This window comes from Halyomorpha halys, unplaced genomic scaffold, assembly GCF_000696795.3.
Source record: "Halyomorpha halys isolate HHAL.00 unplaced genomic scaffold, Hhal_1.1 Scaffold218.1, whole genome shotgun sequence".
NCBI classification, from domain to species: domain Eukaryota; kingdom Metazoa; phylum Arthropoda; class Insecta; order Hemiptera; family Pentatomidae; genus Halyomorpha; species Halyomorpha halys.
The window spans coordinates 344,200-351,468 of record NW_027109445.1 but is presented as its reverse complement, the minus strand read 5'-3'; the positions used below and the strand labels follow the sequence as shown (position 1 = coordinate 351,468).

Genomic DNA, 7,269 nt, shown 5'->3' with positions numbered 1-7,269 from the left:
TGTATATAATATAAATATAAGTGATTATGTGATGTGCTGATAAGTGGTATTAACATTGAACACAAACGTATAAATCAGACAATCCGATATTTCTACATACGAGTCTGGTCTAGGGATGGGATATCGAAAGAAAAATATCGATATTGATATCTATATCGATATCGGATAGCAATATCGATATCGACATTATATCGGAACTAAAATATCGATATTTTAAAATATCGAAATATCTATATCGAAAATTTAACGAATTAAAGTAATAACTTTTTATAAAACTTTCTTAATCTTATTATACCAAATATCGATAATTCTATAAAAAAATATCGAAATATCAATATAGATATTATCAACAATGTAAAATACCGAAATGAATATGAAATTTTCAAAATGAAAAATCGAAATACCTTTTTTTAGCTTTACATAATTTTTTTTGTTATAAAATATCGATATTAGTAACAACGTCGAATATCGAAAAGAATATGAATTTATCAAAATAGAATATCGAAATACTATTTCTATATTTTTCACAATTTTTTTTAGTACGAATTACTAATATTTCTATAAAATAATATCTTACTGTCGCTAATAATTTTCATAAGGATATTATTAACAGTGTCACATATCGAAATACATTGTTAGCCTTTTTAAACAAAATAGCCATATTTCGATTATGATATCGGAATATTGTTGATAATCTTTCATATCGATATTATCAAATATGTTTAGTATCGAAATTGATATTAAATTAATGAAACAAAATATTAATATTTCATTTTAAATTTGTCTAGTATTTTTAAACATAATATCGATATTTCAATAAAATAATATTAGAATATTGTTGGTAATTATCGATATCGATATAAATAACATTATCAAAGATCAAAAGGATGTCAAATTATTGAAACAGTATATCGACCTTTTGATAATACAATATCGGAATACTTTTACTAACGTTAGAAATAAATAATTATAAAAATGTCAAATATGGAAATGAATAATCAATATTAAATATCGAAATACTATTATTAATCTTGAATATTTTCTTTTACAAAATATCTATATTTGGATTAAATAACTTCGGAATATCTTTGCCATATTATATTTTGGTACGAATATTTCCTCCTGAATATAAGATTAAAGATATATTACATTTTTTTAAACCGATATTTCGATATTATCGAAGGAGAATATCGATATTCCGATATTATCGGTTACTCGATATCGATATCAAAATATCGGGTATCAGAGACAAAATATCGATATCGATATCCCATCCCTAGTCTGGTCCTCAAATCAATGAATCCAGCTCTAATTATTATATAATAATATAAAATTTTTGGATTCAACATTTCAATCCTAATATAAAAATCATTAACAAAATTAAAAGACTCACATTTTTTTTTATCTGATGAAGATAATGAAGTTGCATATTTCCTCTAGAATTAGAAATCTTCAATATTTGTGCATACTTGGATCAAATTCAAATCCTTCGAAAGACGATTTTTCCTTATATCTGATGATAACCACTATGCATAAATTTACTGAATTTAAAAAAAATAAATACCACTCAAATATACTTTTTACATTTGAGCAATTATAAATAGACTGTATTACATCTCAAATTCAAATTAACCTAACTTAGTCCGATATATACTGTTTGATATATTTCGGCAAACTTTTGACATTATCAGCTACAAAAGATTTTTATGATTTTTGGAAATAAATGGTAGACAAAATAAAAATTATTATATATTTCATTAAAAACATAGTTTTAGGGTGGTGAAAACCAATATGAACTTTTTAAATACTTTTAGAAAGTATTATATGCGAAGCTTGGTTGGTAATTATTTGCGATAATAATTGATTGATTATTGATTCTTAAATGAAGAGAAAATAATGAGTCCCGATGAAAACCTGAAATTCAGGTCGAAACTTCGGCACAAATAAATAATTTTCGATTATTTGTGCATTTTTGCTGACCGCACCTCCGACCATCTTTTCACATAAATTATCAAAGTTAATTGTGGTTGAAAATAAATATTTAAAACAACTGAAATATTATCTTCTTCTTCCTCCTTCTTTTCTTCCATGTTACCACACTTATTATATTATAATAATTAGTTTATTTTCAGAAGGTTATAAAACTATAACCTCAAATCTCAACAAAAAAAAAATTAATTACAACCTACCTTTTTTTCCTACAAAATTCAGGAATTAAAAAAAATACAGTTTATTCTTAATCATGCGAAACAGTTGACCGTAGATGACTTATACGAGAAGATGGTTGGGGGGGGAGAGGAGTGCGGTCAAAATATAACACAAATAAATTAAAGTAACTCATTTAATCGTGCCAACGTTTCGGCCAGAGTTTTTAGCCTTCATTAGAGCTTGTTAACAAAACAAGATAACAACTAATGAATACAGAAAATACAAAAGAAAATATAAACAGATATATAAAGATACATAAAGTACATAATTGTGCAGAATGGAATTAATAAAATTATAGTGATGAATGAAGTGGAAAATAAAATGTATATATAGGTAATTGAATAAGTAAGTAAAATAACATAATTAAGGAAATAAAATAAAAATTTGAAGTTATATAATGCAAAGAAATATGAATAGTGTATTAAGAATTAAAAATTAAAAATATTGAAAGAAAAAATAAAATTGCGAGAAAGAAAATATATGTAACAAATGAAATATGTAACCATAATATTAGATAAAGAAGTAAAATATGAAGCTAAGTCTAACAAAAGAAGTGATTAGAAAAAAAAAATTGAAAACAACAATAATAAAATATGATATGGTGAACATAACATCATGTGAAAATTACAATTTATTCATTTTTTCAAGACTAAGCCAATTGAACAGTTAATTTTTAATGTTTAATTTATTTTTTAATTATTAATTATTAATTATTATTTAATTAATAACGTTAACAGATAACCTAAGCACCTAATATATAATAAATATCCTTTGATATTACACACCTCAAATTATGACAAAATGCAATAAATGAAACTGCATTTATTTACCACCTACTGTTTACAGTTCCAACTGTTCAACTATCGCAACGACTGACAAATTGATTACTCTGTGGTATTATTACTTAGAATGATCAGCAAGACTGAAAGATGCGTTAATTTGCTAAATGTTGGCTAGTTTGTTATTTACTCTGTTTTAGAAATTCAGAATTATTTATCAGTAATATCCCATAAATTACTGAATTTTTCCTAAAGTTATAAAATATGTTAATTAATTAATTCTGTTATGAGAAATCTGCTAAAAAAAAAAGTTACCTAGATCGATCCTGAATGAATTCACACATATGATATGTTGGGCAATTATTTTAATCATTGAATTTATAAATTCAATTATTAAACTTATAAAAATAAATATGCACACATAGATATGTATGTATATTTTGAAATCTGAGCTACCAAAATATATTTCTATATACCAATTACTCTTTTGTTTAATTTTAAATGACCTTTGTACAATACAATATTTTTGATTACTTTATTCGGCAATTATACAAATAAATCCAAAGATTTTCCTAACCCGAAACGTTGGCTCGTAATTCTAAATTATTATACTGGTCAAAAGAATTCATTGAGTAAATGAGCTTCATTGCAATAATTCTTTTGTTGATAAATTTAAATGAATGGATCCACAAAATACCGAGGCGCAACTACAATTCTAAAATCACAACAAATCATACAATATGTATTTTGCCAACAAATTGTGTTAAAGAAAATAACACTGATTTTTTTAATACTAAATATAGACTGTATCCAATGTTTTGTATTACAAAAGTGTACAAATTTTTAAGTTGTATATGGTAGGGAATTTAAAAACCATCTAGAACACTGTTAATTGAGCTATAATCGAATCATGTTTAATTTTCATCATAACTGTCTTATGTTTAATTTCATCATTATTTTATAAATCCAGGATTTCTATAGTTTCACGCCTTTCTATGTTATTATTTGCCAATAAGATCCATTGAAGAATGGTGTCGAAACTGGAGTATCAAAATAAATCCTAACAAATCCCACCACTTTCCGTCGTAAACCTCTACCCTCCTATAACCTTTACACAGTAGCCTTTTTAAATATTTCACTAAAGGACTTACTTGGAATCCCCGTACAAGACAAGAAACTGTTTTTCGATTACTACAACACTTACTTCACTAACGCTCTGAACTTCCCATCCACAACCAAAAATTATTATATACTATGTATATCAGACCAATTTGGATATACGGAATTGAGCTCTAGGGCTTTGCCAAATCATAACTTCCTCCCGTATCCAATCTTTACAATCCAAAATCCTCCGTAAAATCCTTCATGCTCCTTATTACGTCACAAATAAACTTATCCACAAAGACCCTAACATCCCTTTTGTTGCTGATTTAGCCAGAAATAGATATGCGTCTTTTCATTCCAAATTTCTTTCCCTATAAACTTCAAAGGCCATTAGTTATTAATCTCTCATCCTTAACAATCCCTGATAATCATGAAGAGAAGATGGCTACGGGATCTTCTAATTTAAATTAATGTTTGAATTATCATCATTGGGTGGTTTCTTCCCTAGATTTTCAAGTGTTTCTATTTCTAATGAGTAACTATTATGTTTCAGAAGATGTATAGTGCTCAAGTTTTTCGAAAACTTAGTTTTTTCAGGTACTAGAAATTTTTATTTAAACCATTCAGAATTCGAATTTTATTTCAAATCTGGAGGATAAGTGAAACCATCATTAATAATTTCACATTTATGGGCATTGTCGTTTTTGAGAGACAGAGATCAATATGACTGTGAGTGAGAAGTTACAGGCAAGAACAGCCTGTGTATGTATTTATATTATATATATAAACTAAGAAAACTCCCTTTTATACGCACTAAACTTTCCCTTTCTTATTTATATTATTTATGATTTAGTTATTAATTTATTTGTTAGGATATAAAGGAAAAATTTAAAAATAAAGCTCTAAGTCTCGATTACAGGGTTAAATAACTAATCAGTTTTTCATCTAATTCTCTCTCATCAGACGTTATTTGATTTTTTATGTTAATTTCATAGTTTTTTAACTTTTACCTATTCTTTTTTAATATTCTAATATTTATTTTCACATTAAAATAAACATGATCATTAATATTTATTAGTTAATTATTGATAATTTCTCAGTTCTGAAACGTAGATTTGGTTCTGACATATAGGTAGATGGCAACAAACCTCTTTTTAGCAATAAACTTAATATTATGCATAAAATAGAAACAAAACACAAAATAGAAAAAAAAATCTGGATACAAATCCCAATTCATAACCTTGATTCCCTAAAGTTTATTGTGAAGTAATTATTTTATCGATTTTGGCATCATCAGTACTAAAATCTTTGTTTTATGTTTATTGTTTGAAGACATTAAGTGATTAATTCTTCAATTATTTCGATTCATTTAATTATGAACTAATAAAAACTAAAATTGTGTACATTAAATATCATATCATGTCATCAATTTAATCAAAAATCTATAAATGTTTCTAATAAAGTAGTAAGTAAAAATCTTCGTTTTCAGAGGCTGGATGAATCAATATTAACAAAATAAATAAAAGTAATAATAATTTATTTCTAAGGAATAAAAAACTTCACTACTTTTTACTTCATTTATTTTTATATTTTGGGTGACGTTTCGAATAAACTATCCATCTAATTTATCCGATAATTTATATTTATTTTGATTAATGAAGAATAATTATTGTTTTATTTACTTTTCTTATAAATCGCATCTGACTTTATGGGTCATTGGCGAGATGTTGCAGATAATAATCAATTATAAAATTTTACTGTTTTAATAAATAATAAAGCATTGTTGGAGGCTCCTTTTATTTTTTATATCTTTACTTTAATTATTATATACTTGGTATACTTAAATGTATTTATCATAAGCCTAATGAACAATTAAAATAATATTCTTAAGGTCTTAACTATAAAGTTTTTTTTTACTATGGACAACTTTATTATTGTTTTATATTTTTTAATGTTATTCATCTTGAAATTATTAATTCAAAAAAAAATGTTTATAAAAATATCAATTTTTAATATTTTTTTAACTTTGACCATTTTTAAACTTCTTCATCCCAGTGATTTTATTAAAATTCTTTTGTGTTATAAATACAACTCTATGGAAGTATTAGTTGATATTTTCTCTTTTTTAGGCTTTTTATAAACTATATGTTAATTAACATTACTCTTAAAATTCTTATATTAAAATCATATATTACTTTTTAAAAAATATATAAACTAGTATGTTGGTTGTTTCTTTTTTTTTCCTATTATGGATAATAAATAAAAAGAAGTTTCAAGATGGCAAAAGTTAAAAAGAGGCTGAAATGTCACTAAAAAATATATATATATATGTACAAAATAATATTTCTTGCAATTAAATTAATAAAAAAAATATTCTTATATAGTTTTATTTTTTACAATTTGGTTTTAATGAGGTTTTAAGAATACTAGTCCTCAATCATTCATATTAATAATTAATAATATTGAGTTTTTTTGTTTTTAAATGTACATATTTTTTGTTAATGAATATCTTCTTTTCACATATGTTCGGTTACTTTTAAATAAAAAATTATCAAATTAATAATTTTTCTTTTCATAAAAATATAAATGTGTTGAAGAATTAATTTAAACTTATTGTCATGAATGTCTCTTTATTTATTTTTTCTCATTTTTACAGCATTTATGATATGGATTTTTGTTGTATTAACATGTTTTTTATTCATAAAAAGAAGACGCCAAGCCCAATCGAAAGCTTTTCGACGAACCAGCTTAAGGTTCGACTTACCTTCAGAAGACGTAAGCTAAGTTCTCCAGGACAGACATAGCTCTCCTTCTGTGTCCAGTTGTAGACTGCCGAGGGTGGCCGCTTGGGGCATAGGCAGCGCTACTGTTCCTACTAAATCTTCACTATAAACCTTCAAATTATTTATATCTTGAGGTATATTAAAATAAATCACTTCTTAAATTTATTATTATTATTTTTACACATGAAAATTATATATTCAATTTGTCTAATACAAATGAAAATTGACTCATTTATTAAAAGACATTCGGAACCCCTGCAGTCGACAGTAAAATCAAAGATTGACATTCAGATTGATCATGCACCAGTATTAATGATGGATTAGCGAAAAAAAATTTAAAATCTAATAATACAAATATTTTAATTAGAGGGGATGTTGCGAATAATGTCCAAACA

The 7,269-nt window shown here is 25.1% G+C and overlaps 1 protein-coding gene across 1 annotated transcript in view; it reads right to left on the bottom strand.

The window, feature by feature from the left end:
- Positions 1–6,999, bottom strand: part of CCHa1-R (CCHamide-1 receptor) — a 475,427-nt gene extending 468,428 nt beyond the window's left edge. The window contains exon 1 of the mRNA XM_067047617.1: positions 6,856–6,999. The gene's annotated coding sequence lies outside the window, so the exon portion shown is untranslated. The remainder of the gene's footprint in view (positions 1–6,855) is intronic.
- Between the last annotated feature and the right edge of the window lie 270 nt (positions 7,000–7,269).